The 7,938-nt window shown below is 40.8% G+C and overlaps 1 pseudogene; it reads left to right on the forward strand.

The window, feature by feature from the left end:
- The first annotated feature begins 6,430 nt into the window (after nucleotides 1–6,430).
- On the forward strand, nucleotides 6,431–7,938 carry LOC139351160 (uncharacterized; annotated as a pseudogene).

A 7,938-nucleotide genomic window follows, 5' to 3' on the forward strand; every position in this document is an offset into this window, starting at 1 on the left:
GTATCAGACAAATGTTGGCATGGGTGTGGAATGACTGGCACTCTTATGCATCTGTTGTGGCATTGCCCAAAGATACAAGAATTCTGGTCAAATGTGAGAGATTATTTATGCAAATTGTTTAAAATTAATTTTACAGTAGACCCAGCAGTGTGCTTACTGGGAAAACAGGTAGAGGGAGTAATCCTCCGAAAATTTCTATGTTTGTTGGACCTATCTTTTCTTTCAGCTAAACGCACAATTCTTATCAACTGGAAGTTAAGGAAACCAAACTGTTTCAACATAGACAACTGGCAAAAAGACTTTCTGGATTTAGTATCTATGGAGCAAGCAGCATCTATTCTCCAAGATCTGGGCAATGGCCACACAGATCTCTTGAGTCAAATTATGTCATCATTGAGGGAGAATAAAACAGATAGGGATACAACACAGCATTGTTAATGAGGTGATGTTATGATTAGCCTACCTGTTTTCTAATTTTTGTCGTTCTCATCGTGGTTATGGGTGCTGCTATTGTTGTTGCTATGATGGTGAGGATGATGGTGATGATGACGATGATGACAAGAGTGGGCATTATTATTATTGTTTTATTTATTTTATTTATGTTGACTTGTTGATCTGCTTGTCTGTTCTTCATTCTCATACTGTAGCGGCCTTGTCCGGGCCTTCTTGGCATGCTCTGTGCGGTGGCTGGTTTGAATGGAGGGGGGCTTAGTCTTAGCCCGGCTGTTTTTGGAACCAGACCACTCCCTCTGTGTTGTATGTGTGTATGTATGATGTGTGTGATATGTTCATGGAACTGATATCCATGAGATGTCTTGTGTCCTCTTTTGTTGTTGTTATATTGTATGTGAAAAATAAAGAAAATTATTATTTAAAAAAAAAAAAAAGATATCAGGCCAAATAGGTGAGCCAGGACAAAAAGATAGGCTCACTTTTTCTAGCCTGGCTACACAAATCGAAAGTGGACTCAGCAAGGACTACCCAGAGTCAGAGATTATTGATGCTGTTATCCACGCCATCACACCAGGCATGCAGCTACGAAGTTACCTTGAGGGCAAAAGAAAACTGACACTGCCTGCCCTCCACAGAATCCTGAGATGGCACTACCAGGAGACGGGTGCTACAGAACTGTATAAACAACTCACCTCTGAAGTGCAGAGCAGCAAAGAAGCCCCCCAGAATTTCCTGACTAGGGTGATGGACTTCAGACAGAAAATTCTTTTCGCTTCTCAGGAAGCAGATTCAGGTTTACAGTGTGACCCAGCATTAGTCCAGAGTCTTTTCATGCACACTGTCCTAACTGGCCTGCAGAATGACAATATTAAAAGTGACCTGCAGCCTTACCTCCTGCAGACAAACACCTCAGATGAACTGCTGCTGGAGAAACTGATCATTGACTGCACCAATGAGAAAGAGAGACAGAATAAAAAGAAACATGCTGCTCCACCACGAGTAACTAATGTGAGTACAATCCAGTCAAGTGAAGATCCAGTGGAGAAGAAAAGCACCACCCAGCAAAGAACTGCCACTTTGCCCCCTGATCTGTTGTCTGAGATAAAAGAAATGTGCTCTCACTGCATGAAAAACCACATTTACAAACAGTAAACCCCCGCTAAGTTTGTTGACTATCGGCAATTTACAGCCAGTTTACGGGGAAGTTCGCCTGCTCCGAATATCGTTGGAAACGGACCCTCTGTCGGCGGGGGGCATGGTTATTCGCGCCTTCGTGACGGTGTGAATAACTCTAATTAGCACATGAATACTACCGACGTTGATCTACTCAGACTGGCCTGCTGGCTTCACAAACAACCATTGGATAGCAACTCCAATTACATGGGTGAGTGATCATGCGATTGGATGGCAACTCTGCTGTTATTGGTCATCTGTGCACCACAAAGACAAAAAAATATAATAAAATAAAAAAATATATATAATATAAAAAATAATAAATATATGTAAATAAAATACACACATCAACAAGGATCAACCAAATAAAATCAGTGACTGCTGGGGAAAAAACAGAAAGGAAATGTGCAGAAGGGTTCACTGATAAGAGTCTCTGGGTTGGGCCATGCTGCTCGTCCATGTTGCATGAAAAAAAGAGTCTAAGGCCTCTGGAAATGCTTCTTTGCTGCCTCTGGGTCATACTGAGTTGGCATAAAATATGTGACCGTGTTTGTCAAAAACAATGCAACTAATAAATAAAATTCAGCCCATTTTTACATTGTTGTGATAATAAAGCAGCATTCATGTAACTCTTACCCGCTTCCTTCCTTATCTGCTGTGAGCTGAAATCTTCACAGCTGCTGCCTGAACTAAAAGAGCTGGCTGGGCATACCTGAAGCTCCTCCACACCATCTCATAATATGTCTTACAGGCCGCTGGAAGAAAATATATATTCGTTTGAAATAATTAAGACAGGTTCAGGAAAGTAAAAACAACAACAAGAAACAACAGAAAGGAGTTAAATTAAAAAAAAACTTACATAAATGGACTCCTCTGTCCACACCATCCATGTCTGTTGTGGGATGAGTTCAGTCTGTAAAACACAAAAAGTACAAACAGGTCATGCAACGTTTACATTTACTTACATTCTGCAGGATATATCCTGTATATTTCTGTGTATTTTATTAACCTACCCCTGCTCAGGTTCATATCGCCTGTCGTTTGCATCACTGTTGTGCGGACGCCGCACCCTTTCCTTTAAAATACAAAAATACATTGTAATGTTAAATGTAACATGAACGGTTACCAAACGCTTGGAACATAGTGCAATAAGAATAATAAAGGTTTGGCAGCCAAAAAACTGCACAATGTAGTATTAAATGCTAACGTTACTTACTGCAACTTATGCACCCATCTCTTCCTCTTCTGGTCGTATCCACAACTGCAGTTCGGTCGGGGCTGCTCCTCCAGAGCGAGCAGTCTGGCTTTTATCTCGGACATTTCTGATTTTAAGTTGGCCACCAATTGCGTGATCAGCTGCATTACCTGCCGAGACAATCCAATGCGATTAGCAGTTTCTTCTCTAAATTGTTTGGACTTTCTGGATATGGTCGCTCCGCAGCCAGGCCGTCCACTCGTCGCAGACTAGTGCCTTCTGGGGTGAACTGAAGACGACATCCAGCCATTGTATGAACAGAGTTAAAGTTTAGCAGGACCCAAAAACTAACTTTTCTGATCCAAACTCCATTGCGTCCAATCATATGCGAGGTTGCGCTCTCGGAATTTCTTGCGAGACAATTTTTGTTGCATAGAAAGAAAAACATGCTGTTATTTTGCTTTTCGATTTTTGTACCTGCATATTTTATAAAACATGTAAAGAAGAAAGAAAGAAAAGTTACTTTGGTGTGTTCCCTTTTCATTCCTATTTAAAGAATCAGCAGTGGACTTACCCTGCTGGAATTTTGCAAGGTAATCACACAACCATTGTTCATCTGGTATTGTGATGGCAAAATGTGAAAAACTGTGACGTGTCCAAGAACTGTAGATGCTTTAATTTTCACAATTTGATTTAGCAATTTAAGTGGAAAATGAAAGGCTTTTGAGAGTCAGGACACTTATCCTGTATGTAACCTAGAAATTTATTTAAACACACTTTTAAATCCTCATTAAAAAAAAAAATCTTTGTCTGTATTCTGTAGTCTTTCACCTCTGAAACAGAGGTGAAAGACTGAATGAATGGACATATTAATAAGGTCTAATCGTGATCTGATGGTGGGATAATGCCATTAAGGAGGAAGAAATGGACTATACTGTAATGAATTGCAGTTTAGTTAATGAACTATTCTTTGGAGGAGTATTCTTCGAGAAATTATTTATGTATCTATGGTTACTTGTTCATTAACTTTTTATTTTATTTCTTGGCCAATGAACTCTGGCTTTTGAGTTATTATTTGTTTGTTTGTTTGTTTACTGTTTATATTTTTTGTTTAATGTTATTCATTACTCATGTAAGTACAAAATTTGATTAATTAAAGATATGGCCTCAGTGAAATGTAACCTAGATCTAGTTCTAATAGTTATGTGAGGGAGCTACAAGTATGCTCTCTTCATTAAGTGTAGTGAGTAGGAAGCATGTGGTAATTTGTGGGTGTTTAAGTGTGGGGTTGTGTATGTGATAGTTTGTGTGTTGAATGGGGTGAATGTATGTTTATCTTTGGCTCTCAAATTGAAAGGAAGGGAAAACGAGATAGAATTTAAAACACTGTATTGTTCTTAACACAGCTGCCAAGGAAACGGTTAAAATTGGCACATATAAATATTTGTAGTTTAAGAAATAAAATGACTGAGATAACAGAAATATTAGCATGTGGTATTCACTTATTAGCAATATCTGAAACTCACTTAGATGACACATTTAATGACTCTGCTTTTGATACTCAGGGATATATATAGAAGAGACAGGAATGCATATGGATGTGGTGTGGCAGTATTCATTCAAAATCAAATACCAGCAAAAGTAAGATTAGATTTAATGCCTGCTGATATTGAAGTTAATTGGTTGCAAATTAATTTGCCACATTTGAAACCTCTGCTGGTAAGATGTTGCTACAGACCTCCAAATGCAAAGCTAAAGGATAAATTGTGTGGTATGTTGGATACAGTGTGTGATCTTGATAATTTTGTTGAGTTATTTTGGGGGAGATTTAAATATTGACCGGAATATGTCACACTGTGCACTTAGAGGGAAGTGCAAGTAATAACTAGTACATGTAACTTGGTGCAAATGGTGGATAAACCAACAAGGGTGTGCATGAAAAAAGATGGGTCCAAAAGTGCAACATGCATTGATCATATATTTACAAATGCTCGTCATTTATGCTTAAATGCAATATCTGTCCTAGTGGGGTATAGTGATCACAATTTAGTAGTGCTTTTAAGAAAGACAAAGGTTCAAAAGGCGGGACCTAGAGTAGGGATGGGAATAAAATTAAGAATGTAAAAAAATGATAGGAAAAAGTTGTGGAGTTTAGTAAACAGCATGATAGGACGTAGGCCCAAATCCTGCCCTACATATCTTGAAGTTGAGGGAAACTTCTTGACAAAACCAGCACTAATTGCTAATTATTTCATTGATTATTTTCATGATAAGGTAAACAATTTGAGGAGGAATATGCATCAAATAAGTAATCATACCTCCACAACACTAATTACTGATTTAATAAAGAAGAATAACAAGTGCAAATTGAAAATGGAAAAAGTTACCATTTGTGATGTTGAGTGTCTGCTAAATAAATGTAAGGACAGGCCACCAAGGACAGATAATTTAGACATTTCGTAAAATTGTTGCCAATTTAATTGCTGTTCCTGCCTGTCATATTATTAATTTGAGTATTGAAAAATGTATTTGCCCACAAGCATGGAAAATAGCAAAAATCATTCCACTTTCAATGAATCCGGTGGTACCATTTTCTGGTCCTAGTCTAGTTTAGTCTAGTCTAGTTTGTTACCAGCTTTAGGAAAAATTATGAAAAGAATCATTTTTGAACAAAAACAAACTTACTTTGATGTAAATAATTTAAATATAGATTATCAACATGCTTATAGGCCTGGTGATTCCACTTTCACAGCTCTGACACAAATGGTAAATGATTGGCAAAATGAGGAAGAAAAGAAGAATTTAGTGGGTGTAGTGTTACTTGATTTCATTTCGGCTTTTAATGTGATAGATCATTCTTTGTTGTTAGATAAGTTAAAATATTATTGCTTTGATTTTGCTGCATTAAGATGGTTGGAGAGCTAGCTGACAAATACGAGGCAGACAGTATTCTTTAATTGTAGCTTGTCAAAGGTCAGACAGGTTGACTGTGGGGTACCTCAAGGTAGCTGCTTAGGGCTATTATTGTTTTCTGTTTTTGTAAAGGATCTGCTATTAGCTCTTGAAAAGGCTCAAATAGTGTTGTACGCAGATGACTCGACACTATATGCAGTTGCACCGTCAGTTGAAGAGCTGAATACAATTTTAGATAAGGAGTTGAAGTCAGTGGTAGAATGAGTAATGAGAAACAAATTGGTGCTTAATGTTGGTAAAACAGTCTATAATAATAGGATATAGGTATCAGTCAAAAGTCAAACCACTATTGACATTAAATATAAACAATATACAGGTTGACCAAGTATTAGAGACAAAACTTCTGGATATAATCTTGGATCATAAACTACCATGGTCCCATGATGGTCTCACCCCCTGTAGCCTGTGTGTGTGGTGATTAATAAAGTATATTTTCTTCATCTTCTAAACAAATTGATCACATCGTGAACAAGATGGGTAGGGGTGTGTCAGTTGTAAGGGGAGTATTAAAAGTTATGCCACCAGATGTCATCAAACATGTTCTGAATGCTTAAGTTCTGTCACAGCTTGATTACTGTTTTATGATTTGGTCCAGTGCAAGAATGAAAGAGTTAAAAAAAAAAATCAGCTCAAAATATGGCAGCACGGTGTGCCTTATAGTGTTCTTACAGAATTAATGTATTAGACATGCATGACAGTCTGGCTTGGCTAACATCAGTCAGAGATCCACCTATGTTTTGTTAAATTTTGTCAGAAATGTAGTGTTGACACAATCACCAAAGATATTATATGAAAGGTTATTCATATACCAGCATGGTATTCTGCCAAGGATACTATGGCTGCTACTTGTCTACGAGGTCCCCATGTCCACCGTGGAGAACTTGGAGAAAAAGGTCAGCAGCTGTCTCAGGAGATGGTTGGGCTTGCCTAAATGCCTCAGCAACATCGCCCTTTATGGCAACAACACAAAGCTTCGGTTGCCACTGAAGTCTCTGGAAGAAGAGTTCAAGTTCACACGGACACGAGAGGTGCTGATGTACAGAGACTCAAGAGACCCAAAGGTGGCCCAGGCTGGAGTGGTGGTGAAGACAGGAAGGAAGTGGAGTGCCCAGGCTGCGGTGCCGGATGCTGAGTCCCGGCTGCACCACAAAGATCTGGTGGGCGTGGTGGCCGATGGTAGAGCAGGCTTGGGACTGTTCCCAACATCTCGGCAGAAGGAGAGCACGGGGAAGGAGAAGCGGAGATGGATTCAGGAGGAGGTGAGGGCTGCAGTGGAGGAAGGAAGATCTAGCAGAGTGGCTGGGTTGAGGCAACAAGGGGCCTGGACAAGGTGGGAGCAGGCTGTGGAGCGGAAAGTCACGTGGACGGACCTCTGGCAGGCTGAACCACACCGCATCACCTTCCTGATCCGGGCAGTGTACGATGTCCTGCCTAGCCCGGCAAACCTGTGCACCTGGGGGAGGGTCGAGACCCCGAATTGCCCACTGTGCTCAGCAAGGGGAACGTTGGAACATATACTGGGCTCCTGGCCAAAAGCTCTCAGTGAGGGCTGATACACCTGGCGCCATAATCAGGTGCTGAAACTGATTGCAGAAGCTATCAGCAAGGGGATCAGCAGCTGCAGCCGAGTGCGCAATACAACCAGCGCAATTGCTTTTGTCAAGGCAGGACCGCAGCCGAGGGCAGGTCACAAGAAGGCGACAGCAGGGATCTTGGCAACGGCGCTGGATTGGCAGCTCACAGTGGACTTGGAGAAGCAGCTGAGATTCCCGCAGCACATTGTCAGCACCACCCTGAGGCCAGATATACTTCTTGTCTCAGAGAGCACCAAGAACATCATCATCATGGAGTTGACGGTGCCATGGGAGGACCGCTTGGGGGAGGCTCATGAAAGGAAGAGGACCAAATATGAACAGCTGGTCATCAACTGTCCGCAGCAGGCCTGGAAGGTGAGGTGCATGCCCATTGAGGTAGGTTGCAGGGGATTTGTGGGCCACTCACTCCACAAAGCTCTCAGTGTACTGGGCATCACAGGAACACCAAGGAGCAGAGCCATCAAGAACATCTCCGAAGCAGCTGAGAAAGCCTCGAGATGGATCTGGATCTGGAGAGAAGGTCCATGGGGACAAGTGAATGCCATCTGA

This window comes from Chaetodon trifascialis, chromosome 23 (genome assembly GCF_039877785.1).
Source record: "Chaetodon trifascialis isolate fChaTrf1 chromosome 23, fChaTrf1.hap1, whole genome shotgun sequence".
NCBI classification, from domain to species: Eukaryota; Metazoa; Chordata; class Actinopteri; order Chaetodontiformes; family Chaetodontidae; genus Chaetodon; species Chaetodon trifascialis.